This window comes from Sus scrofa, chromosome 4, assembly GCF_054392235.1.
Source record: "Sus scrofa isolate SSC_HxYL_T2T_F1_AM1 chromosome 4, Sscrofa_HxYL_maternal_Yorkshire_Landrace_v2.0, whole genome shotgun sequence".
Lineage (NCBI taxonomy): Eukaryota > Metazoa > Chordata > Mammalia > Artiodactyla > Suidae > Sus > Sus scrofa.
Window position 1 is genome coordinate 7,330,701 of NC_139386.1, and position 27,780 is coordinate 7,358,480.

At 49.3% G+C, this 27,780-nt stretch overlaps 1 protein-coding gene across 39 annotated transcripts in view; it reads left to right on the forward strand.

The window, feature by feature from the left end:
• ZFAT (zinc finger and AT-hook domain containing) overlaps positions 1-27,780 on the forward strand; it is a 383,679-nt gene that overhangs the window by 246,880 nt on the left and 109,019 nt on the right. For all 39 annotated transcript variants that reach the window (XR_014842957.1, XR_014842958.1, XR_014842930.1 and 36 more), the window contains one exon: positions 26,710-26,842. The gene's annotated coding sequence lies outside the window, so the exon portion shown is untranslated. The remainder of the gene's footprint in view (positions 1-26,709; positions 26,843-27,780) is intronic.

Consider the following 27,780-nt stretch of genomic DNA (forward strand, 5'->3'; position numbering starts at 1 on the left):
GGTTTTCCTGAAGCAGAGTTGGTTTCCAAGGTTGTGATCATTTCTGCTGAACCGCAAAGTGATGCGGTCACACACACACGCCCATTCCTTCCAGATGCTTTTCCCACATGCATGATCACAGAACAGTGGGTAGAGTTTCCCGTGCCCTACAGCGCACCCCCACTGGCCAGCCTTTCCATTTATAGAAGCTATTTGTATTAACTTTTCCCCCTGACAAGACCTTTTGTGAAGGCCAAATCGGATACTTGTGTGAATATGCTGTTTATTTGGAAAACATCACAGAACTTAGTATTTTTAAAAAATCGTTCCTTATTCAGTGAAGAAAATTTTGCTAGTTTTCTAGCTAAAGTTCTCCTGACATCGTTAAACAGTGTATCAGGGCAGCAATAGTTATGCAGTGACCGGAGGGGTATTTACTGAATGCCTACTACCCCCTTCTGGTTTAAAGTATTTTGGGGAGATGATATAATTTTAAAAGCAGTTGTACTTACTGTTACTGTCTATAGAATCAGCATGGTTGCGTGGTCAGAAGACAGACCCTCAAACTCCTCCACCTGATTCTGATTCAGTAAGTCTGAGTGAGGCCGAGGACGTGTTGTTACATACACTCTGGGTGACTCTGATGTAGGGGCTGTGTTAGACGACAGTGTGAGAGATGCCGAGGTGGGGGGAAAGTCAGGCTGAGTCCTCATCTGGACTCTGCCACTTACTAGCCATATAACCTGTTACGTAATTGGCCTCTGACAGCTAACATGTGCTCAAGAAATATTTGCAGAGTCCATGAGCTTTTGTCTGTTTCCTTAGCTTTAATACCAAGATTTAAAAAACAAAACAAAACAAAACACCTGCCATTAGTGCTATGAGTGCTAAGTTAAGTAAGGGATAAATATTTGTACCTTGGCAAATATTGGGGTTAAAAAAAAGATAGTTCTTTGGAGGTGAGTGGATTTTATGTATGTGCTGTTGTTTGGAGCAATAAATATTGGAGAATTTGTGACATTCATCAGAGTCAATGAAGCTGTGCTTAGCCCTTTGCCTTCTGAGATGGTCAAAGGTGACTTTTGTCACACAGATACATGGATAATGTTTAGTGTAGCCTTGATCCAAAATGAGACATCACAGTTAAGCCATGGAAACCACCATCCCCAAAATAACTTAAGTTGTTCATGGTGAAAAATTATTCTTGGTGGAGAAGAGTGAAGGAATTACATCATTGCCCCCCACTGTAGGTTTTATTTATTACTTTTAGGTCAAGGTCTTATTTCTCTGGAAAAATGTCATCTATTTAATCAATTAGGATTTATAGAATAACTGATTAGGCAATAAAACTACTTCCACTGTTAACAGGAACACACTTTCTGGAAATAAGAGCAAAGCCCTGTTGGCTATAGTTTTAAGATTTAAGATAATTTTTTTACAACTGGCAATTGGAATATATACAAAATGTAAGTAAAGTGTATCACCTTGAGCTTCTCCGAGTGAGGATATTCTAAAAATGTGAAGTAGAAATATTTGAACACGTTGTTATGATACAAAAAGCCTCTGCTGGAGGCTCTCAGTGTTGTGCTGTGGCAAGCAGAGTAACATGTGGAAAGACTGCTGTCTTTGTGGATTTCCACTCCTTCTTTATTCATCATCCGGACTTTTCTGTTTAGACATAATCATGTGACATGCGGTTCGGAAGGGAGTTTAGCGATTACAGGCCCCCAGTGCACGCCTCTGCCGCCCAGCCACCGCTGCTGCAGACACTGCTCCTCCAGTTCATGTCTCTTTTCGGTTCAGTCTGTCTGATCCTGCAATTCCTCGGCACCGCGCTCCGAGAAGGCATCACGGAGGACTTCAGGTTGGAAGGTGAAGAGAACGTTTGGCGCTCCCTTATTTAGAGTCTGGCAGGTTGCACAGGTGTTCGTGGCAGAACAGGATTTCAATTCCAGGTCTTGATCTTGGCACTGTGGGCCATTCTCCTAAACACATGGATGCTGGGAGAGCTCGGGCCAGTGATAAGGAGCTGACATGGGAAGAGTCCTTTTCCTGTGTTCCTGGCGTTGGCTCTCGACCCATTCCACCATTGACTTCCAACAAATCACTTCCTGTTTCTGGGCCTATAAAGATTCATGCCCTTGAAGTTAGGGGTCATTACCCATCTCCTAGGGCTTTTATAAGCATCAGAGGTGGTATTAGATGTCAACGCGTCTTTCACATTTTGAATGTAGGTGAATTTCTGCTGTTACAACAAAATGCATCTTCCTAGAATCTCAAGGCAGCCATTTTCCCCAGGTATCTGAGAAGTATCCTTTTAAGCGGTACGTATGTATTTTATTTTAAGTATTTTAGGTGGACGTTTTCCTGTAATGAGTTATACACTTTACTGATCTTTCAAGCATAATACAATAAACGTAATTGGATCTTCTGTATGACTCACTGGCATTACGAAAATTAACTTTCATAAGAAGGGACTCCCTGAGGCATGCTGGAACATGGGTCTCCCCCTGACTGGCTTTGAGTATCTGTGGCTTCTGTGACTTCTCATATCCCTCTTAATGAATTTGCTCAGCCTTCTGTTCTTAACTGGCATTTTTCTTCCTTCCAATCAGCTATCTCCTGGGACTGTCTCTCCTTAATTACTTTTTCTGTCTTGCTGTGGATCAACTAGAGAGATAATCAAGTTTTTGTGAAAGTCAAATCATGGCCCTAAGACCAAGGTTGACATTTTGGGGTGCTCACTCATGCCACGTTTCTTTTTCTTATAACAACCCAGTGAGGCAGGCGAAAATCTTCGAGTCCTCTCGGTCTTGTGCCACGTGACCCATCCTTTGGGCGCCACTCTCGAAACCCATCACGCATCTGACCACGTCTGGCCAGCCCTGTGAGTACCACCTCGTCTAGGCCATCTCCGCCTCTCACCTGGCCGCCTGCCTGGCCTCCCGGCTTCTGCATTTGCCCCCTTCCGTCTGTTCTCAACACAGCAGCCAGAGTGATGGTTAAGGTCTAAGTCAGTTGCTGTTAATTCTCTGCTCTGTGCCCACAAGGTCCTCTATCTCTCACTCAGCGCAAGTCAGGGCCCTTGACGTGGTTTCCCGGGCGTGGCTGGTCTGCCCTCATGACCTCTTTCTCCTCCTCTCCTGTGGCTCCGTCAGGCTCAGCTGCATTTGCCTCCTTTTGGCTCTTCACACTCACCCATCCAAGTCGCAGGGCTTTTGCACTTGCTGTGCCCTCTGCTTGCAGCGTGCACCTGGCTCCCTCATGCCCATTGCCAGGTCTCCGTTCACAGGCCTCCCTAGCTCATGCCCGGGAACACGTCAGTTCCCCTCCATCCTCCTTATCTGTTTTCCTCCACAGCATCTACCGTCTCACATACAATGGCTTAATCATCTATTTTGTCTTTGTCTCTCTTCCTTTAGGAGAACTGTATTTCTTTTTTTTTTTTTCTTTTTTCTTTTTTTGTCATTTCATGGGCCACTCCGGTGGCATATGGAGATTCCCAGGCTAGGGGTCGAATCGGAGCTGTAGCCACCGGCCTACGCCAGAGCCACAGCAACGCGGGATCCGAGCCACATCTGCAACCTACACCACAGCTCACAGCAACGCCAGATCCTTAACCCACTGAGCAAGGCCAGGGATCAAACCAGCCATCTCATGCTTCCTAGTTGGATTCATTAACCACTGAGCCATGACGGGAACTCCGAGAACTGTATTTCTTACTGCTCTATCCTTTGAGTGCTTAGACCAATGCTTCACGTATTTTAGGTACTTGAGAAGCATTTGTTGAATCTTCAAATGAATGAATGAATGAATGAATGCATGTTATGAACAGACAAGGAAAGTGCCACTTTGGGTTTAAATTGAAGAGACGGAGCTGGGATTCGGAGCTAACACCTGTAGTTTCTAAGATATGTTAGAATTTTATCCAGAGGAATAATAAGTAGACTCTGGATTGGGTTTCCTCCCAGGACTAATGTGAATAAGTGGGGTGGGGTATCTGGTTGGTTCTCTATTTCCCGTGCAAAGGCAGATTTTGTTTCCCTTCTGATTCGTGTGATTATCAGACACAGTCTTTCCTTCCTCCATCATTTACCCAACTGTCCCTGCTCAGCAAATGGTCCCTGGGTGCCTCTAGGAGCCAGGCAGGTAGGTGGCTGGGAGGTTGCTGCCCTCATCCTGTTCACAGCCTCACCGGGAGAGCGCCAGGATGTTGTGAGAGGCTGTGGATGTCACCCTGCCTGGGAAGCTTATGGAGGCTCTGAGACGGGGAAGCCTTGGTCAGTTCTGAAAAATCCCAGTGGAGCTGGACTCTGTAAGTTGCTTCAGGACAACAGAGCAGCATATCAGAAAGCTCAGCATTTCCGGTGCTGGGGATCTGCAGGAGGGTGAGCAGAGATGCAAACTGTCCCCTCTAGAATGGATGGAGGATAAGCTCCTACTGTATAGCTCAGGGAGCTCTAGCCAGTCTCCCCTGGGATAGACCATGATGGAAAATAATACTAAGAAAGGAATATATGTATTGTACGACCGAGTCACTTTGCTGTTCAGCAGAAATTGGCACAACATGGTAAATCAACAATACTCTAATTAAGAAATTGTGTTACTAACAATAAAAAACAGAGGGCTACGCTGCGGTGAGCGAGAAGGCAGGAAGCAAGCCTGGACCAGGTCTGGAGGTGCCTGGTTTGTTTTGTTTATTTGTTTGTTTTTTAGGGCCACACCCACAGCATATGAATGTTCCCAGGCTAGGGGTAAATTGGAGCTGCAGCTGCCAGCCCTCCGCCACAGCCACAGCAACGCAGGATCTGATCCGTGTCTGCAACCTACACCGCAGTTCGTGGCAACGCTGGATCCATAACCCATTGAGCGGGGCCAGGGATTGAACCTGTGTCCTCATGGACACTAGTCGGGTTCGTTACTGCTGAGCCACAAGGAGAGCTCCAGGTACCTTGGTTAGTGTTCTCATTTTCCTTTCTTGGTGAACAATAGCAAGGATTCTTCTGAAAACTGTGAAGGTAATTCTTTTAGAAAACTCTTTTTTTTTTTTTTTTTTCTTTACAAAAGCCTCCCATGTCAGGAGCATAGGGGTCAACTCCAGTATTAAGACTCCAGATGCCCTCCCTTGGGCTAAGGGAGGTCCCCTCCCCTGGGCTCCCCTAGCATTGTCTGCTCAAAATCATCAGAGAGCCGCCTGTCTCCCCTGGGCTGTGAGCCTGTCGGGGCTAAGGTAGAGTCTCAGAAGTCTGTTTAGCTGACGTGGTCATTTTCCATAGAATTAAACATCAGTCATCCACTGTCAGGGCTGAATTAGTCATCTCTCCTTCAGCAGCGGACTTTTCTTCCTTCCTACAGTATTTCTCCACTCTCCTACTGCTGTTCCCTAAATCACCCAGACTACTTGTACTTGAACCCCTGTCTTGGGATCTGCCTCTGGGGATGCTCAAAGGCATCATTTACTGAGCCAGGGAACACCAGGCACAACCAGGAGTGCGATGTCCTTGGGGCGATGTCTAGTAGGTGGAATAAGCACACATCCAGAGTGAAGACAGGATTTAGGGACCCTTTGGCATTTGGAGTGCAGTCAGCTCACTGTCTAATGGAAAGGGAGATAACAGTTACAGGTAGTTTCAAGGCGGTGGTAACGTGGCTTTAAAGGTAAGGACCAAGACAGCAAGAGCACTGAGGTGGGGTGGAGGATGGGCTCTGGAAAGGTTTCCAGCAGGTGGTGATTGCTGGTCAGGAGAAGGGCATTGGAAGAATGCTCCAGACTGTGGGGGCTGCAGGGGAGGAGGAGGGAGAGCACGTGTAAAGTCTTAAGTAGTGTGTGAAGACAAAGAACTGGGAGTTCCCATTGCATGCAACGGGATCAGCGGTGTCTCTGCAGTGCCAGGACACAGGTTCGATCCCAGGCCAGGCACAGTGGGTAAAAGGATCTGGCATTTGCTGCAGCTGCGGTGTGGGTCACAACTGCGGCTCAGATCTGATCCCTGGTCCAGGAACTCCATATGCCATGGAAAAAGAAAAAAAAAAAGAAGAAGAAAAAAAGATGGCCAGAAAAGGGAAAAAAAAAGATAAAGAATTGAATATTTTCATCTATAAAAGATCTTAGAGGAGCTATAGAAAAAACTATACGAGGTATCAAAATATAAGATTACATCTTCAGACAGGAAAACCAGAGGCTTGCATCCACTGTCAGAGTACACGTGAGAGTCCCAGGGCAGACTGAGGCGCTGACACACTCGAAGGTGGAACACACACAGCTCACAAAACATACACAGCTGGTTGGTTCTGTTGCTGAAGGTTCATTGCAAGGAGGCTGGAGATAATAACAACAGGTACGGGCGCTGAACGCTTTTTTCCCTTCCGGGGGGGGGGTTGTGGGTATGAGCTAATTCTCACAAGTCTGATGGGGTCACTGTTGTTAATATTCCCATTTTAAAGCTGGGGAGGAGTTCCTCCTGTGGTGAAGGGCTTAAGAATCCGACGGCCGCAGCTCAGGCTGCTGGGAGGCTCGGGTTCGATCCCTGGACCAAGCACAGTGGGTTAAAGAATCTGGCATTGCCATGAGGTTGCGCGGCTCAGATTCAGTCCCTGGCCCCGGAACTTCCATATGCTCAATGTGGCCATAATTTTTTTTTTTAAAGATGGGGAAACTGAGACACAGGCAAACTGAAGGACCATGGCCAAGGTCTCACTGCTCGCTTGTGGTGGAGGGAGACACCGCACCCAGCAGCCTGGCTCCAAACTCTGGCTTCTTCACTACAGTTGCCAAGTTTATTCGTGGGTTTCTCTGAGGCCACCTGCTACAGGGGAAGGAGCGCAGTCCCCGGGGTCAGACCCCCTGGGGCTGAGTCAGGACGCGGCAGTGTCCCAGCCCCATGCGTGTGCAAGGGAGCCTAACCTTGCTGAGCCCGCGTTCTCATTCCCAAGGGGTCCTAGCGCCTGCCCCGTAGGGTTGCCGGGTGAGTTAAGGAGGCGGCACGCTCAGAGCATCAAGCCCAGGACGGTGTTAAACAAATATTAGCTGAGGTGAAATGAGAGGTCATGGCATAGTGCTTTTGCTTCCATCCACTCGAGAAATAGGAATTTTTATTTTATTTTTTTAAATAAGACGGTTAAGCCCATTAATGGCCCATGAAATGATATTTTCTTATGGCAACCACCGTATATAAGTGGCATTAAGCAGAAGCTTCTTGGGTAATTATGGGAAGAACCCTAATTATCGAGAACTATGCTAAAGAAACGGCCCAAAGCAGGAGAGGGTGGGATGGATCCTGGTGCTTTATGTGAAGGAAACAAGAGCAGTAAGTGGGTAGTAGGGATCCCCCCTGTCCTTCTGGGGAGAACCTGGCAGGGAATATTTATTTCAGTTGTTCCTCTTAGAAACATAGTAAGAGCAGATTAATTTTATCACCATGTGAAATTCTTAAAAAGCAAAGGATGCAAAGGATACATAGGATGAACTCATCCTCAAAAAACTCTTTTTCTTCTTCTTCTTTTTCTTTTTTTTTTTTAATTTTATGGCCGAACCCATGGTACATGGACGTTCCAGGGCCAGGAATTGAATCTGAGCCATGTCAGATCCTTTAAGCCACTGTGCCGGGCTGGGGATCGAACTTACAGCTCTGCAGCAACCTGAGCCACTGCAGTTGGATTCTTAGCCCACTGCACCACAGCAGGAACTGAAACACTCTTCTTTTGAATACACAGAATCCATACTTCACTGGGGTCCTTGTTTTGCCCACTTGGTGACTGGACGAGCCTTGGTACTGTGGATATAGAGGGTCCGGCCCTCGTTGTTCCGATTGGGACGGCTTCACTTGCAGGTCCTCCTAGGAGGGCAAGCTCACGTGTCCATGTGGAGGGGAGGAAGCCCGGAGAGGTAACGAGCTACGCTCAGCCACCTCACTCCCCCGGGTTCCAACCCAAAGGGATGGGGTGGCCCAGGCTTCACCGGAGCCAGCATCTGAATCCAAGAGCGTTGGGTCTCATGAGCAAAGCAAAGGGAGACAGTCAAGGTTAACCGGGGACGACGAAGACCAGCAGGCGAGCGGATGGCCAGTTCAGGGAATGGAATCCTCCAGCGAGAGCCAGGATTCGGGAAGCAGGGTGCTGTTCGAGAGAAGAGGAGGCTGTTTGGCCCAGGCCTGCCTGGCGTAGTACAAATAAATATATATTTGATGTTTGTGCCTGGCAAACAGCAGGTTCCCGGCATAGAGCGCCCCAACCCTTAGACTTTCCTGAAGATGGGAGAGTCTTTTGTTGTTCCTAATGAACCCTTTTGATTGTACCTGAGTTTATGCTAATGAGGTGAATCTTGGTTGGCCCCTAGATGGCTTTAAGGGGGAGGCTGGTTGCCAGGAAAACCAGTCCCATGAATAGAGGGTGATAATTTTCAACAACCCCCCCCCACCACCGACACACACACACACACACACACACGCCTCTCTGGGAAGGAGAGAGGAGCCGGGAGTTGAGTTCAGTCGCCAGTAGCGAAGGATTTAACCAACCATGCCACATAATGGAACCTCAGTAAAAATCCCTAAATGTGGAGTTTAAGGAGCTTCTAGGTTGGTGAACATGGAAACTCCCCCACCCGCCTGTTGAGTGTATCTCTTCCAGTTGCTGAGTTGTATCCTTTATACGAAACTAATGCACCCAAGTGAGGCCCTTCCTGAGTTCCGTAAATCCCAGCGCATTGTCCTGCCTGAGGAGGGGGTTGTGAGAACCCCTGAGTTTGCAGTCAGCCTGGCAGAGGGTGAGGGGCCTGGGGCCCCATTTGCAGCGGGTGCCCGTAGTGGGGGCAGCCTTACGGAGCACGCCCTTCGTCTGCGCGGTCTGTGCTCACGCCGGGTCCTTAGTGTCAATTGAACTGAGCTGTTGGACATCCAGATGGGGTGGGAGAGTTGGTTGCTGGTGTGGAAAAACAACGCATATTTGGTGTCGGTAGAAAAATCACACAGCCGGCGCCGAGTGGGTTTGAGCTACTGTCCGAGCTTGGAACCGGGTGCGAGGAAGGATTTGGAAGGCTTGGTGGAGATGCGGGAAGCTGGTGGACCACCTGCGCTAAGTAAATGAAGACTCGCTCTCTTGGGGACAAGGCCCTCGGCCCTGTGGGTGAGGCGGTGACAGGGTGGGAAGGGAGGTGGCCTCAAGGGAGGTGCACAGCCCCCAAGTAGTCGGGTTTCCTGTTCGCATGTGGATCCTCTTTCAGCCCCATAGGGAGTGGCACGCTGCACGGAACCGACGTTGCCACCCAGTCCAGCTGTGGTGGCGGCTTATTGCAGTAATGCAGACGCAACAGAAATGCATTTCAAGCATAAAGCAAAAACTGTGCTACCTCTGACTCTCAGCTCAGCCAGCTTTTGGTTCCCGTCAAAAGGCCACATGTACTTTCTTACAGGCGTCATAAAAAAGAAAAGGCACTTGGAGGCCATGCTTGGATGTGGAACATATGTGACGAATTTGCGTTATCTGGACTCATTGCTGCTTACTACATTCTTCACAGGTTTTACCATCTTATCATTTCCAGAACTTGCCAAGAACTTCACATCTCTTGGCTCGTTGTATTTGTGTGTGTGTGCAGGTGTGTGTGTGCGTGTCTGCCATGTAAGTGGGTGTGCAGGTGTGTGTGTGCATGTCTGCCGTGTGAGCGGGTGTGCAGGTGTCCGCGTGTGTGTCTGCAGTGTGAGTATGTGTGCAGGTGTGTGTGTACGTGTCTGCAGTGAGTGGGTATGCGGGTGTGTGTGTGTGTCTGCAGTGTGAGTGGGTATGCAGGTGTGTGTGTGTGCATGTCTGCAGTGTGAGTGGGTGTGCAGGTGTGTGTGCGTGTGTCTGCAGTGTGAGTAGGTGTGCAGGTGTGTGTGTGTGTGTGTCTGCAGGGCAGGGCGGGACAGAGAGGCTTGTTGAGATCTCTGGTCTTCTGTGGGCTCTGTCTCCTCTAAATTATTTAGTCTTTTATTATTTAATTTTGAAGATATAACAGGGTTTTCAGAGGGTCTCTTTTTGCCTCCATTTTGCCTGGGAAACCAAAGATTTTCTTTCCTGCATTGTTTGGCCCTAATTATGTGATTATATGAGTATAACAGGGCATTAAAAAGAAGTCTTTTGTCTCAGCTTTGGCTGAGAAATCAAAGGCTAATGCAGTTAGTGCCAAGAACACCCACGATCGGCGTTGTGGGTCAGGTCACTCCTGTGGGGCTCCGTCACCATTGGAAACCATCCGCTCCGACCTCTGAAGAGGTGGGGGTGGAAGCGTTGAGAGCGTCTTTTGCAGAGGGGGGCTTGGTGTGCTGTGCACCCCACCTCAACGGCTTTCTGCATCCGAAATGGAACTGGCTCCTTACTTCAGGCGGAGCCTAAGGGCCGGGAGCTGCCCTTTTCATCAAAGTGGGGCAGGGAGGCACGAGTGTTCCTGTGGGCGGGGGGCTTCCCTGACCCCAACCCAGAGGGCAGCCAGGAGGAGCTCAGCAGAGGCTGGAAGGCCTGGAGCACCAGAGCCGAGGTTGGAGGTAGCCCGAGGGAGGAGGGGCACTGCCTGGTTATCATCAGGGAAGGGCATCCCCAGAACCCCCACAAAAGTGCCCACACAGCCTCGGTCCAGGGAGAGCCGATCCCCCCCCATGCCCCTCCTCCTTGCTGTGCTGTGCCCTTTGCCCTCATCCTGTCATCCCCTCTGTCCCAGCGTTTCCTCCAGAGTCAGAAAATGCTGCTGGGGAGCTGGGAGGTGGTGAGCCAGGAAAGAAAAATATCTCCTACCACAAGCTCAAGCTGCTGGTGCAGGAGAATGTGGCCCGGGACTGGACGGGCTTTGACCAAGGCCCTGGAGGGGTTTGGGTTGTAAAAACACGACTGTTGTTAAGACAGAGCGAATGAAGGATATTTGATTGTCTGACAGGCACCACAGGGGCTGCTCATGCTCTGAAACCTGCCTGAGAGCCTCCAGGAGTAGGAGGGAGGGCGATTGGGACAGCGGACTTACAGGAAGAGAAGCAGCCAGTCCTTGTTTGCTCGCAACCTGTCACCCCAACCGGTTCAGTAAAATGGATGCAATACAAGCACACGATTTTGTAAGAAACTGTAACTTTGCAGAAGCAGCTGCGGTCTCCGGCCAGCTCCGTGGACTTTGTCTCAAGTTGCTCTGGCTGTTCTCAGGTGTTCTTGGTTGTTTTTGGGGGAGGGTATGATTTCATGTACATAAATCCCTCCCTCCCTCTTCCTCTCACTTTCACTCTTGTTTATCTCTCTATATATACATATCTCATATACGGAGTATTAAAACATAATATATCAGGGAGTTCCCTTGTGGCTCGGTGGGTTAAAGATCCGGCATTGTCACTCCTGTGGCTCTCGTTTTAGCTGTGGCGAGGGTTCAACCCCTGGCACAGGAACTTCCACATGCTGTGGGCATGGCCAAAAAAATATATTATAATAGAATATGGAATATTTAATAGGATCAATTATAATCTACCTGACCTAGATTAGTGGATAATTTATGTGCTATTATAATAGACGGATTATTAAAAATATAGCATTTTTATTGTAAGTATGGGTATTTCTTCGAATAATATTAACTTACGCTAACATGTCCATTCTGGAATTTGCTTTTTTTCACCAAATAGTGTGTCTAGAAAAATCTCTTTGTCGTTTTATCTCCATCAGTTTCGTTCTTCTTAACTCATACATGGTGTTCAACAGTTTAATTGTTCTGTGGGGTGTTTTTTGGTAAACAGATCTCTTATTAAGAGACATTTAGAGAGAGTCCCGATGTCTGCTCTCACGAAAAGTGTTGCCAGGATTCTACGAGCTGTGTCTTCGGTCTGAAGTGAATTCCGCCTGCTCTTTCCCGTGGTCCAACTACTTTCACCTCCCGGGTGTCCAAGCCAACACCCTTCCCCTGTTTGGCCATTGGGACCTCCCAGGCTGACTTCGGCGCTCACTTTCCTGTGCTGTTGTTGCTAATCATCTAGTCTCTCTGTTTGGTAGATGATTTTTCAGGAAATAATTTGCTCTCTCCCACCAGCTTCCATGGGAGGAGGTCTGCTTCTCGCCCCTCTGAGGTTGGACTTGGCCATGTGATTTCTTGAGCCGAAAGAATGTGGACAGGGGTGACAGTGTCCTCATCTCAACAGAGGATTTTACGTCCTGATCAGTAGGTTCCTATCAGCCTGGGCAGCCGCTGCCTGTTCCGCTAGAGTCCCAGAATCAAGAAATGTGGAGCCAGCCTGGCCCCAGCCTGCACAGTGGAGAGGAACTGGGCTCAGCCAAGGCCAGGCCAGGTCAGTCAAGCACAGGCGATCTGCAGACCTGTGATGGTAGAACACACGTTTGTTGTTATGAGCCTCCAGGCTCTGAGGACTGCTTGTTATGCAGCGATGTCACGGGAAAAAGCCGATGAATAATATGCTCTGAAAAATATTGATTTTCTGAGTTGGAATTACTTTCAGTCGCAGATTTCTAGAGTCCAAGGATTTTGAGAACAGGGACTCTCAGGTACGGGGCTGGGCACATTGCAGGCATCTCATAAAGTTCAGGGCATGAAGAGCATCTCTGAACCTGTTTTTGTACCTGATGCTCTGGGGGAGGATTTGGAGCCTAGAGATGGCTTGGCATCCTGCATACCATGTGTGGCTTCTGCCCTCTCATGAATATAGACAGAGATCCTGACTTTCTAGTGCCAGAGAATAAAGCTAGTAATTCATACAGAGGAGAGCCGTCTCCCTAGATAAAATCGAGCACCAGCAAACTCGGTAATTACATTAGTTAAGGCAACGCTAACTGCTGTGATAGACAAACTTCCACATCTCGGCAGACCAACCCAATAGAAGTTTCTTGTTTGCTGCCAGTGTTTGTCCATTGGCAGCAAGGGGAGGGGAGACAGACTCAAAGGCCTACAGCTGTTCTGGGGCCCAGACTGATGGGGCCTCTGCTGTCTGCCCCCTTTGGCTTCCAAGGTCACCTTGGGCATTGACCTCCCACCAGCCAACCGGGGAGTATGTGAGAGAGATTTTTATGGGCCAGGCCTGGAATTGACACACATCACTCAGACCCAAATTTGATTGGTCAGCACTGAGTCACATGGTCACTCCTAACTGCAAGGGAGGCTGGGAAATGTAATCTAGCTGGGTGCCCAGGAGGACAAGGAAAAGGGTCTCATGAACAGATAACAAGTCTTATCCACAGAAGGAAAAGAGCTCTCTCATTAGAGAATATTTTCAGGGGTTCCTGTCGTGGCAGAGTGGAAATGAATCCAACTGGGAACCATGAGATTGCAGCTTCAATCCCTGGCCTCGCTCAGTGGGTTAAGGATCCTGCGTTGCTGTGGCTCTGGCGTAGGCCGGCGCTACAGCTCCAATTAGACCCCTAGCCTGGGAACCTCCATATGCTGTGGGTGTGACCCTAAAAAGACAAAAGACAAAAAAAAGAAAAAAGAAAAAAATAAAATATTTTCAGAAATTCCTGTTGTGGCTCAGCAGCTTAAGGACCTGATATTGTCTTCCTGAAGATGCAGGTTTGATCTCTGGCCTCACTCAGTAAGTTAAGGATCTGACTTACCACAAGCTGCGGTGTCGTTTGCAGATGCTGCTCAGATCTTGCATTGCTATGAGCTGAGGTGTAGGTCAAAGATGCAGCTTGGATCTGGCTCAGATCTGGCACTGCCATGGCTGTGGCTTAGGCCAGCAGCTGCAGCTCCCTTTGGACCTCTAGCCTGGGAACCTCCATATGCTGCAGGTGCAATCCTAAACAAACAAAGAAGAAAAAAAAATTTTCAAAGCTTTGGTCCTGTTCTTAGCCAAGGAGAGGAAGAGAAGTGACTCTGACTCTCTCTGCATCTCCAAAGAGAGGCCGATACTTCCTGTCCTTTAATGGGAGAAGCCGGGAGGAAGTCAGGGCTAAATGTCAGGTGCTCGCTGGAGAGGGATGCGAGACCTCTCCCCTCCTCCTGGTCACACCAGCCCCTCGTCCTGTCGTTTACTTCCGTGTCGCTCTCAACTCCGCGTGCTTCTCTCTGTCCCTCAGCATCTCCGTTGTCCAAACCAACAGCATCTCTGGCCTTTGGACGGACTTGGATTCTGATTCTGATTCTACAGTCCGATCTCACCTCTTTGCCGTGCAGTCCGTCTAGTGGGACAGGTTCCACCTCCAGGTGAGCCGTCTGTGTTTGGGGGAGGGGTGTGCAGATTAGCAAGGGTACTGCCGCCTCTGAGCCACCAGGCTCCAACGGCTTTAGCAACAACAAAGGCATTTTTTAAAAATCTCAATCTGTCTGACCCCTCTGTCCCTCTCTCAGGGAAAGCATGCCTGTTAAAGATTCCTAAAGCCCCGGCACTGTAGAGCTAGGAAAACAGGGACCCGGCATTTGGTGAGGATGCTGGCCTCACTACAAAACCCATGCTCTTCGCTGCCGTTAGGCCCAGGGAGGCACTGACCCCTCTGCCGAGACAAGGGGCGCCCTCTACCTCTCACCTTCCTCGGCACTTGGAACCCATGGCCACTCGTTGAAGCTGTGGGACGTCTCCCTGGAGCTTCAGAGACGCCCCGTCCACGCACAGCTCCTTGGGCCCCAGGAGCCCATGACCTGCACCCTCGTCATTTCACTGGGCGTGAATCCGATGGAAAAGATACCCTTGGGCTCGCAGCTGCATGTTGAACATCACCGAGACGGCTGAGCGGGCCGTCCAGGACCGTGAGAGCCGCGCTGAGATCCCCGCGCATGGTGACCCCAACGTGAACAGCTGCGTGACAGCCCGCGCGTGGTCGTCTGCAGAAGCGCCTCTCGGCACCAAAGTGTCCAGCTCAGTCATTAAAGTTCCCATTACGGAGCCTCTTCCTTTCTCCTTTTTTCATCTGGGCTCAAGCTCTTGTGTTTAGGTTCTAGAAGTCGGTTCATTCCAACCTCTGTCGCCTGTGCTTGGTTGAAACAGGAGGTCTGTGGACTCGCCTTTGGGAAGGGTGGGGAGTCGCGGGAAGAGCTGATCTGCCTGGGCTGGTGCAGGTGCTCTGCACCTGGTCGACTGTCTGATTGGCACAGTCACCCTGTAATTCTGTCATTCTGCCTGTTCTGCTGATGGCTCAGGGAGGTGGGAGGTGCCATCATCTGCCCCCCATCAAGCAGCGAGTTCATGGCCATTTGTTCTGGCTCCAGAGTCCCCACCCTCAACGTCTGCACCATTCACTGCTTCCAGGAAGGAGCTAGAGTTTTCCATGAGACCTGCAGGCAGAGAGCTTGGCTCAAAGTATTGAAAGTCTGAGTTCCGGCAGCACTGTCTCCTGGCTGGGCGACTTCGGGCAGCTTTGAGCCCTAGTTTCCTTGTATGCAAAATGCACAGTCACGCAATTCATCCACCTGTCCTGAGCCGTGGGACGTGTGGCGCGTGCTTCCAGGCTCTGTGGATTTGATGGTGAACAGGATGGACAAGGTGCATCATCAGGCCGGTCAATCTAGTGACGAGAGAGACCCAGAAAGCACGGGAAGGAAATACACACACAGGATCAGGTCCAAGGAGAAACGCAACAGTGTAGGTGCTGACAGGTGTCCTGGGAGAAGAGGTGCGTCCTTCGATGGTTGGTTGGTGAGGACTTGTCTAGAAGTGACTGTTGGAACTGAGATCTGGGTTCCGGGGGCAGAGCGGCCGAGTGAAATCTGGGGGGGGGGGGCGCTGTACGAGTCTGCTGGGGCCGCCGTAACAACCGGCCACAGCTCAGTGGCTTCGCATAGCACACCTTGTTTCTCTTACGGTTGTGGACGCTGCAAGGTCCACCATCAGTGTCACTGGGTTCAAATCCAGGTACTGACAGGGCCACCCTCCCCCCTGAAGCTCTAAGGGAGGATCTGGCTTCTGGCCTTTGCAGCTTTGGGGCTGCACTTCCCGGCTTGTGGCCCCTTCTCTTGCCGACAAGACCGGGAGTAGAGCCTTTTCCAGTCTCTCTCTTTCTGCCACGTGGCCTTATTTCCGCGTGTGTCAAATGACCCTCTTATGCTGTAAATACACGTCAGGCCCGCTTGGATGATCCAGGACAATCTCCCTATTGCAACATAGTTTACTTCCTCTTATTTACAAAGTCCCTTTTGCCATATGATGTCACACCCACGGGTTCTAGGGATTAGGACCTGGATATTTTGGAGAGTCATTACTCAGCCTACCACCAGAGCCTTCTAGAAAGAGGAAATAGCTCTTCAAAGGCTCTGATAAGAAATCCATCCCCCACAGTGGATCATGGTAAAGGGTCTGCGAGACAGTGTTGGAAGGAGCCCAGAGCATTGCTAGTTATGAGTCCCCCAAAATGTTAGGTCCCATAATAATGACCGGAAGGGGACTCAGAAGGCAGAGGGGCTGTGTCACTGCTGAAGGGTGGTAGGAAGGCTGTGAGTCAGAGGCCAAGGGGGAGAGGAGGGTTGGGGGGTGCTGACCAGTGACAATGCCCACGTGGGTTCCTCTGAAAGCCCAGCAAGACTCCAGACATTTGCATTTAGGCCACAGCCTTTATCTTGTGGCCAGCGCTGCAGGGAATGGCCTGCCCACCAGCTTCCCGGGTTCTAGAAGGTGCGTCAGAGGGAAGCAATGAGGGAACAGCAGCAGCTCCTCAGGGACCTGGACCGTGAGCTCCTCTGCTTGTGCCCAGGTGCTAGCTGGTTCCCGAGGGTTCGGGGAAACGGAGATGAGGCACCAGCAGCTTAACCCAACAGGAGGTCTGGCTGTGGTTTAGAAAAACAAGGACATTCTCAGGGTGTCTGTGCTCTGCTGCCCAGCTCACAGGGAAGCAGGTGGGAAGAGAGCGGAAGCCCTGGCCAGAAATAGAGCGTGTATTTCACCAGACCTTGGCTCTGTGCTTGGCCATGGACCTGAACCCCCATAGGTGATGATCCGGCAGGTAGGCAGGAGGCTGGTGCAGGAGAAAGGATCGCTTTTCACCGTCTGTCCACGGCGGGGACCAGGGAGATGCACCCAAGAGGTGACTGAGTTGGGGCTCCTGGTCCCGGTCTGCGGAATCTAGTCCCAGGAACATTCCGGTCCACCTTGAGGTCTTCCCTTGAGGAAGCCCAGGCAGGACTCGCAAAGCGGGGCCTGAAAATCAGGACACACGGACCTAGGAAGATGTCATCCAAGGAGGCAGCGATGCGGTGAATCCAAGTGGCTGTCTAGCCATCAGGTGATCGGTGAAGAGGCAAACTTAGACAGTGCTCTCTTTCAGAAGAAAGTGTGAACACCCGAGAGGGTCTGTGAAATGTGCGCCCTGCGCTTCGAAGGATGAACAGAGGCCAAGTAGTCCCTGAATTGCAAAATCACTCTCAGCAGGGAACCAGTGAACGAGCCAGACAAACAAGGAAGTCGATCGTGGTAATAGCACAGGGGAGTTGTTGAGATGGAGGCGAGTAACAAGGTATTATGGATGTCACTTTGCTGTTCCCTCAGTTTATGTCCCACTCTTGTAGAACCACTGGCTAGGCTCTACAGCTTTTTCTGTGAAGAACCTGAATTTCTTGGTATGTTTATGAAGTCGTTTTATCCATTCATTCTTTCCATCCTTTATCCAGTAACCGTTCACCAGGAGCCATCCAAGGGCCAGGTATTATACTTGGTACCTGGAAGTACCCGGAAGTACATTCTCTCCAGGTGTTAGAGATACGGATCTACCCAGTTAAAAGGTCAAGGTTCTGATAACCAGGAACTGCCTGGTAAAAGAAACCAAAATGCCCACCAAAAGGTTACGTGATATGGTTCCTGCAGCTGCAGGTGTGAGAATAAGAACGGAACTATGGCCTCGAATGGATGGGGTAGAGGTGTTTTCACATATGATACATCATTAAGGAAACTTTGCTAAGAGATAAGCCAGTTTGAGTAGGGAGAGAAGAAATCCTTGGCTAAGAGACAGTCAGTAGAAATGCAAGAAACCCTAAAGCATCATGGCTTGTTAGTGAAACGTGGGCAAATACAACATATAATTATCCGGACCAGTACAGGCTTTGTTCAAGCTACAGATGTATTCTCTTTGGCCCGAGGAGTGTTTTTTGTTTTGTTTTGTTTTGTTTTTTTGCTTGTTTGTTTGTTTGTTTAGGCCAGGGATCAAACCTGCACCCTCATGGATCCTAGTCGGGTTCGTTAACCACTGAGCCATGAAAGGCACTCCATGAGGAGTGTTTTTTATGTATTTGTTTGTTTGTTTCATTTTGCTGCAGGCATTAAGAACATCTGGAGATTTTAATATAAATTTTTAAAAAATTTCTTCTAGAGAAATGAAAGATCTGGTTAACGAGTGGTGGTATTGATCAGAGAGAGACTTCTTCATGGGCATGTACATGTAGGAAGAGGGAAAGATATTAATGGTACTTAGTTCATGTAGCGAGTTCTTACAGAAAGAGCAAGGCAAAAGAAGGAAAGAAAAGGGAAGAATAAGGGAGTGATTTGGCCTTTTTGGACTACAGTGAGGGGGCAAGCACAGAACAGGAGGCTGATTCGGTGCAGTCTTGATTTCAATAAAAGCTGAAACCACCCAAGTATCACTTCTGGTAGATCTGGCAGTGGGCACAACCATTATGGCTTTATCATGGGGAAGCCACACGCAAATGAAGATAATAGCAGTTAGACACAGTCAGTGCCACCTTGGGAAACATCTGGATAGTGGTTTCAGGAGGGTTGAACCACAGATAAAGGATGAGGTCAAGCGGAAATAATTGAGAAGATCCCCTTGTGGCTCAGCAGGTTAAAGACTCAAAGTAGGGGTTCCCGTCGTGGCGCAGTGGTTAACGAATCGGACTAGGAACCATGAGGTTGCGGGTTCGATCCCTGGCCTTGCTTAGTGGGTTAAGGATCTGGCGTTGCCGTGAGCTGTGGTCTAGGTCGAAGACGCGGCTCGGATCCTGCGCTGTGGTGGCTCTGGTGTAGGCTGGCAGCTACAGCTCCCATTAGACCCCTAGCCTGGAAACCTCCATATGCCACAGGAGCGGCCCAAGGTATGGCAAAAAGACAAAAAAAAAAAAAAAAAAAAGGACTCAAAGTAGTCTCTGTGAGGATGCAGGTTCAGTCCCTGGCCTCACTCACCAGATTAATGATCTGGAATTGCTGCAAGCTGCAGCATAGGTCACAGAGGCAGCTCAGATCTGGTGTTGCCCATGGCTGTGGCGCAGTCCTCAGCTGCAGCTCTGATTTGATCCCTAGTCTGGGAACTTCCATATGCTACAGGTGTGACAGTAAAAAGAAAAAAATAAAAGGAAATAATGTGCGGTGTAAATACGAAGTGAACTTGTGCCCACTCATGTGAAATAGAGGTTTAGATTATCTGCTTGTTCCTCCCCGAGTTGTTTCTTACAGTGTAGATAATACGGAATTTAGTTGCGTATCCAACCTGCTTTTCCTGTTCTACTAACCAGGTGTACTTTCTAGAAGCAACATGCTGTGGTCAATGCCGGAAGCTCACTCACCTGTTCCCCTGTGACAATGAGTGGGACGTGGGTGCCATTGTCATTGCTTGTGGCCACAGAAAGCCCTTGAGCAAAGGTCCTGGGTGCTTAGAATGGTGAGTGTGGGCAGACGAGGGAGGCTCCACAGTGTCTGCTCGAGTGTTGCACGTGTCTAGGACAATGGGCTCCTACCACACATTTTGGACTTGGTTTTAATGGAAGCGTTAGAACAGTGTGGCAGAGTGAGGATGCTTGTATTTAGTCTGTTCTGGCAAACTGAAATGAAGGGGCAATAGTGAATCCAGTTAGAGTCAGAGCTGTGGCAAGTTTCATTAGTAGAACAGGTTTTTAAAATTATAGTTGACTTACAATGTGGTGCCAATTTCTGCCATACAGCAAAGTGACTCAGTCATACATATATACACATTCCCTTTCTCATAGTATCTCCCATCATGTTCTAACACAAGTGATTGGCTGTAGGTCCCTGTGCTATACGGCAGAACGTCATTGCTTATCCATTCGAAACGGATTAGTTTGCATCTACCAGCCCCAAACTCCCAGTCCATCCCACTCCCTCCCCACACGCCGGCCCTGGGCAACAAGTCTGTTCTCTGTGTCCATGGTGGGCTAAGTTGGTCTTGAGCACGACTTTTCCGAACAGGGTGCTTGTAGCAGCCGCAATGACAGAGATGCTGGCCCGAGGGAAAGTGTCCTTCCTGTGTCCCTGGGATCAAACCAGAGCAGGGAAAAGAGTGTAGGTTTGGGGGTCAAGACAGACCTGGATTTGTATCCGGTTTCACGCTGGGCAAGCTATTTATGCCCTTGAAGCCTGGACTTCGCTTTCATAGTGCAAGTGTTAATGCACAGCTCACCCGGTGTCGTGAGAGGAGTGTTTCATAGGGTGACGGGGGTGAACCCCCAGTAGGTGGCAGGTGGCAGATTCTAGCTCCAAACTGATGTCACCGGAGCTCATTACTTCCCGTCTGAATTCCTCTTGTGCCTCCTTTCTCTTCATTCAGCAAATGTTGCTTGAATGTGTTTGTGCCGCTAGAGGACACGTGCTAGTTTCTCTCTGAGCGCCTGAGAACTTGAACAGGAACCATGTGCTTATTCCTGGAGCATCCAGGCAGGTGCAGCGTGGAGCAGGACTCTCATGCTACCTGCTCACTTTTCACCAGCCCTCACATCCTAGGGGCCAAGCCGACAGCGGTGCCGGAACACAGGGCCTCTCTCTTTGCTGCACTGTGCCAGGCCCCTCTCCTCCTGCCTGGCCAGCTCACATTCATTCCTTGGGCTGCAACGTCACTTTCCCTGGGAAGTTTTCCCTGATGGCTCCACACTGGGTTCGGTGCCCTTGTTCTGTTTCTTTTTCTTTTCTTTTGGCCACACCTTCGGCGTGAGGAAGTTCCCTGGCCGGAGATTGAACTTGCACTCCAGCAGTGACACAGTGACCACACCAAGTCCTTAACTGCTAGGCCACCAGGGAACTCCTCTTACATGTTTCAATAGCACCTGCAGGAGTTCCTGCTACGGTGCAGAGGGTTAAAGATGCAGTGTTGCCACAGTGGTGGCATAGGTTGCAGCTGCAGCTCGGATTTGATCTCTGGCCTGGGAACTTCTGTATGCTGTGGGTGCATCCAAAACGAAAAACAAACAAAAGAAACAAAACCCACCTTCCTTCTCCTAGCCTCCAGGCCCTTGCGGGATGGCAGGGATCTCCTCAAAGGCCTTCCTCCCTGACTCAGCTATGACCCCCTGAAGGCAGGAGTGATGCTTCACTCTTGGCTCTGTCTCCAGGGCCGAGCCCCAGGCGATAACGTAGCTGGTGTGTAATGTCTCCTTTTCAAAATGAATGAATGAATGAATGAATGAATGAAAGCCCTCGGGGCTCTACCTTCAGGCTGGGCTTTACAAGGATCACTCCTGGGCCACTCTGATTTACAGACAGGAGCTTGAGAAAAGCCGGCCTTTCATTGCTTCCAGAAGAGCCGGCTCGTCTGAACAATTGGACTCTGATTTCCCGAATACTCAGTTCACAGAGCCTCTTTAGAAACCTTGAGGCGTCGTCGTTATTCATTTCCGAGAAGAACACAATCAGGATCCCTGATAGGAGCCTTGTCACCACAGCAGAGTCTAGTCTGAACTTTGGGCAGAGAACGCGCGCTAACGAGCCATCCCTTCCTTCCGCCCACTCGCCTTCTCCACCTTTGCAGTTTCAGGTCAAGCAGACCCTGCTCGCAATTTGCCCAGTTTTTATAGAAACAATCAGGTGTGCCTTTACCTTTCCTTTCTCCCACAGAAGCTAATTTAGTAGTTGGCGAGAGCAAGCGCCGAGGCCAGCCTTGTGGATGGTTGTTATTTATACAGTCATAAAAAAGACAGATCCAGCTCCTGGTGTTGCTACCTTGCCTTTGGGGGAGGAGCTTCGGGGCACCGAGCTGTGCCCCCACTGCGGTGGGGATGAAAATGACATTGTCTAAAACTCATCCCAGATCGTGGGGTCTGGGAGGCTGCTGTCTGCTCTGTGCCAGTGGCGGCTCCTTCGCCTTCCCCTGGGGCGTTCACGTGGCTCAGCTTCCTCCGAGGGTGCAGAAGTAGCTTCCCCGCTTGGAGGCTGTCTCTTGGCACACAGTTTGGGCTAGCAGTAGCTTCTTTTTATTGTTATGATCGAGCTGCATAATAATCCCGCAGAGGCAAGGGCAGTAACTGTGCTCTGGCTGCTGTGCTGTCTCTGTTCGCCCGAGGGATGTTTTTCTTTTTTTTTGTTTTTTGGGTTTGTTTGTTTGTTTTGTCTTTTTCCCTCCCTAGGCATACAGAGGTTCCTGGCTAGGGGTCCAGTCAGAGCTGTAGTCGCTGGCCCACACCACAGCCACAGCAACATGGGATCTGAGCCGCATCTGCGACCTATACAGCTCACAGCAACACCAGATCCTTAACCCACTGAGCGAGGCCAGGGATCGAACCTGCGTCCTCATGGTTCCTGGTCAGATTCGTTACCGCTGAGCCACGATGGGAACTCCCTGCTTTTCTCAATTGTTACCTGCGGAGTATTCTTTCCTGCCTGAGCTGGTATTTCCTTGTACTGGCTGCAGGAAACAGAGGGGTATGAATTCTTACAGTCTGCTGCCCCCCAGGTCCTGAGAAGTCTGGGGCCAGAGGGGAGATAGCCCCAGTGGGAGAGTCCGCCGTGGAAGTTCCTGGCGGGCTCAGAGCCTGTCCGTGCAACCTCATCCCAGGCAATGGAGGTACAGCCAGTTCTCACGAGTGAGGTCACAGAGTCGCTTGCACACCCGTCTAGCAAATACTGAGCTACTGCTGCTACAGGACGTTTGGGGTTAGTTTCCTGGGAGGCCCAGTCACAAGGCTGTCGTCAATGAATCCGTCTGTAACCTTGGTTTGTGTGTGTTTCCGTTTAAAGACACTTTATCTACTACAGATTTTTGGTTCATTGACATGGGATTCAGAACCACAAGCTCCAGGATGCCTGCCTAAGGGAAGCCTTTTTCACACATAAGGCACCTTCAGCCTTCGTGGGCTGAGAAACATCAGACGATACTTCAGGACTATGCTTGGGGGCATTTTAAACAGCAAAATCACCTCCACACATGGCGACTGGGACACTAAGCAGGCTGCCGTGTGAGAGTTGAAATGAGGCAAATGACCCACCTCGGCTGGGAGGGACTCAAGTTTCACACAGCTCGGTGCATGTCCGCATGACCCCCAAAGCTCCACGTGTGTTGTTTTTGAGGATACACATGCATTTTTAGCAAATAGGTGAATTTGCGAATCCAGGGCCTGCAGGTAGTGAGGCCTCGCTGTAATCGGGGCACCGCCGGGAAACAGCCCTGTCTGCTGTGCGTCTGCCTCAGTGCCACCTAACCCTGAATTTTTCCCAGCCCCACTTCCCATCAGTTCCTGTATCCTGTGCTTCCACTGTCTCTCCCTGGGCACCTTCTTCCACCCCCCCGTGGACCGGGCTGAGCCACGGCACTAACGTGGCACTCTGCTTGCCACAGGCCAGCCAGAGAAAGACATTCAAAATGCAAATGAGCCCAGATCCATAATCAATAGAACTTTATGTGGAATATTCTGAAGGCCCACAGCTCAACAAACAAAGAGACTATTGATGTTTCTACTGCCTCAGTCAAATACGTCGACCTTTTCATGGATCCTAAATAATTCACATGACACAACTGTGACCTCTTTAAAATGTATGTCATCGTTTTCAATGTGGGCATTTCTGGAGGTATCTTTAGTTTCTGTAAATCCTATGATAATGTGACTAAGTTAAAAAGAACATGAATACTTCTTTCAAAATAAACCAGAATGCACTAATGTGCCTTATATTTTATTTACATTTTTATGAGATTGCAAAAATCTCTCTATTTGTACCTAACACACAGAATGCTGTTTGTTTTAAGCACGCCACAGTTTTTCTCATTGGATTCTTTCAATCCCGAGAGACTTATAGATGAGTCAGTAGAGGATCAGAGAGGTTAAGTCGTAAGCATATGATTAAACAGGCTCTTGAAGTTGGAATTCATATCCGCACAGCTCTCAGAAAAAGATGTCAGGGAGTTGCCACTGTGGTGCAGTGGGTTAAGAATCCGATGGCAGCAGCTTGTGTCACTGCAGAGGTGCAAGTCCTGGCCTGGCACAGTGGGTTAAAAGATCTGGCATTGCTACAGCTGCTGTTCCGATTCAGTCCCTGGTCCAGGAACTTCCATGTGCCACAGGTGCGGCCATAACATGAAAAAAAGAAAAGAAAAGAGATGTCAGGATTCTTTTGGGCACGACAGCTTCAATATGAGTGCGCTCAAGTCCCCGAGATCTGCCCCTTGTTCAGTGGGAATGGGGTTCAGCTCAAAGTTTTATGTGATTTGCCAGCATTGTATCATCCAGCGTTTAACTGGAGAAGCAGAATCAGTAGGATACACACACAAACACACACACACAGGTATATAAACATACAAACACACACCCACATAGGTATATAAACACGGATATAGAGAGACAGTATGTACATGCATAAATCATATCTGTAGTATATATGTATGGATAGGTTATATGCGTATAGGTGTGTATATTTTATATATATGTATATCTCTCTATCTAGGAATTTATTACAGGGAATTGATTTACGTGACTGGCCGGTTAAGCAAGTCCAAAACCTGTGGGGCAGAAAATCAGAATGGGACGATTATGCTTGGACCTGAACCCACAAGCACAGGCTGCCGCTCTCACCCACAGGCAGAATTTCTCCTCCTTGCCTGGAGGAGCCTCGGCCCTGCCTCAGGCCTCCCTTCCCACTGATTTAGTCACCAGCCACCCCCGCCCCCCCGCCCCAAGGCACTTTATCCAAGACTAATTCCCTTACTGCAAATCAGCTGGTTGGTTTTTTTTTTTGTAGAGTAATATATGTATAAAGTGTATTAATTTTTTATTAAAGTGTAGTTGATTTAGAAGTGTTGTGCCAGTTTATGCTGTGCAGCAAAGTGACCCAGTTTTTAATATGTATATGTAATAACATTTTCATATATATACAATAATATATTTCATATACTGTATATTTAATGTATACATTCCCTTTCTCATATTGTCTTACATCGTGTTCTATCCCAAGAGACTGGACACAGTTCCCCGTGCTGGACAGTAGGACCTCATTGCTTAACTTTTCTAAATACAATAGTGAGCAGCAGGATGGACTGGGGGCTTGGGGTAGTAGATCAGACTCGTTAGGGGTTTTGATGACATCTGTTCAAGCCTCACACCAGCACTGGGATTCAAGTTTGACTGAGTAACGGGGACTGCGGCTCAGCCAACCTAATACACGGAAAAAACCCCGTGAGCCTCCAGCTGTGGCTTTCCCAGGAGCAGCGGTGACAAGTGGGACACCGGCAGGGGACCTTCATCTTTTGAACGTTGTAACTACAAAGGCTGCAAGACTCTTCCTCTGACCCCCATCCAACTCGTGTTCTGCCAGGGATGATTTCTGCCCCCTCCCAGGGGCATCTGGAAATGTCTGGAATAATTGTGGTTGTCACAGCTGGGGTGATGCTACTGTCATCTCGTCGGTGGAGGCCAGGGATGCAGCTTAAGGTCCTCCAATTCACAGGCCAGCTGCTCACAACAAAGATTTGCCATCTTTAAATGTCAATAGTGTTTGGGCTGAATAACCTGCTCTAACCAAGAGAGCCAGGGTAATTCGAGGGCCTTTTCTGTGAACTGGGCTGAAATTGTACAGATTCACCACCCCTTATGCACCTACAGGGATGGTTAAAATTGTTTTGCTTGTTTTTTTCTTTATACTGATGAGGAAATAAAGGCCCAGGCATTTTTATTGCCTACAGTTTGGGTGCTCCTAAGTGGAGAGGCCAGGATTTGAACCTGAGTCTCTCTGAACCCCAAGCCTGTTCTTTCTCTACTACATGCTCTGCAATGGCCTCTCCCCCTCAGGTTTTCTCTTGCCTCTGTGGGTGGCTTGGACCTCAGGTTCTGCCTTTCGCAGGCTGCCACGTCTGTCGTAGTTCACACCTCAGGGCGGATGTCAGAGGCGAGATGAAACAGACCAGGGCAGGTATTTAGCACAGTGGTTGAGTGTCTCAGATGTGGGGCATAGAGGCCTAAGCATGGCTCCTACCCAGAGGCTGGGGCAAGCCAGTTCATCTCACTGAAAGATGGTTCTTCAAAGGCATAATTGAGAGTCAGTTGGAGTTCCCTGGTGGCACAGTGGGTTAAGGATCTGTTGTTGTCACTGCATCAGCTTGGGTCACTGCTGTGGCGCAGGTTCAGTCCCTTGCTGGGGAACTTCTAAATGCCATGGGTGTGGCTCCACCCACCCCCCCCCCCCCGCCAAATTGGGAACCAGTTGGCACTTCCTTCTGCTGTTATTTTAAAAGAATATTCAGGGAAAGCATTTAATACAGGGTACATGGTAAGTTATGATAAAAGTAATAACTTTTGAGTGTCTAAGCTAGTCTGAACACTGTCTTTCTTTCTTTTTTTTTTTTTTTGTCTTTTTGCTATTTCTTTGGGCCGCTCCCGCGGCACATGGAGGTTCCCAGGCTAGGGGTCGAATCGGAGCTGTAGCCACTGGCCTACGCCAGAGCTACAGCAACGCGGGATCCGAGCCGCGTCTGCAACCTACACCACAGCTCATGGCAACGCCGGATCGTTAACCCACTGAGCAAGGGCAGGGACCAAACCCGCAACCTCATGGTTCCTAGTCGGATTCGTTAACCACTGCGCCACGACGGGGACTCCTGAACACTGTCTTTCCAAAAGGGATTCAACAGCCTGGGTTTTACCATTTTCAAATCTCTCCTCAGCCTGGACCGAGTATAAACCCTGAGATCACCTGCCATCATCACCCCTCTGCTCAGCACTGTGGACCCCAGTCAGCAAAACTCCCAGCAAAACTGCTCTGCTCCAAACAGTTTTCTGAACATTCCACAATTTCAGGTACTGTGACATTTTTACTCGTTTGGCAAGGTTGGGGTGGAAGGAAATATGTTAATGCCTTAAAAAGTTGCTTCAAAATCTTTTATTTTTTTATTTTTTTGAAACAAGGCAGGAATAAAAATAAAAACAAAATCACACCTATACACACAGATTAAACGAACAAAACTTTCCACTATAAAAAAAAGCTGTTGATAAGTGCTGATAAGAAATAGCATTTTTAAATTGTCTGACGTTTCTTTTGGCAGAGATGCCTTGCAATGGGCTTTGGGCGAAATTCTCTTTATTTCAGGAGCCACTAGAAGTAGCGCATGTAGCTTATATAGTTATTTTCAGGTTACCACATATTCCGTCATCATCTCATCTGATTCCAGCAATGCGAATAAATTAGGAAAATCTGTGGAAGTTTGTTCGGCCTGCGGTGTGTCAGGCTGTGTGTGGCTGAGCAGGTCCTAGTGCTGTAATTGCTTAAGGTTTAGTTGCATCAATGGTGATAATGTAGTGAAGTGACTTTTCTGAAAGGGGACCGAGTAGGCTGCTGCCAGACCCAGGAGGGGGACCTGAAGTCAGACACAGGGAGATGTGTGCGTGGGGCAGGGGGGCGCTGGGGTCAGGGGAGTGTCAGTGTTTGAGCCGAATCCTGAACCGCTGTGCTTTATAAGTGGACGCGAAGGAAAAAGGTGTTTCAGGCAGAGGCGGCAGCTCAGACTCCAGTATGAGGGCTGTGCCTGCCCTGATGGGGAGGCCCCGTCAGCTTAGCATCCACGGGGGAGGGGACCTGGTGTGGCCGGAGACGGGAGCCAGGTGGTTGGCCAAAGCCAGCTGAGGGAGGCCCTCGCCAGCCCTGCTGGAGGGTCTTAATTTCTGCTCAGGGCACTGGAAAGGCGTTGCGGGTTTTTTGCGGAGGTGTGCCATGGAGGCTGTGAAGAGGCATGATTTGG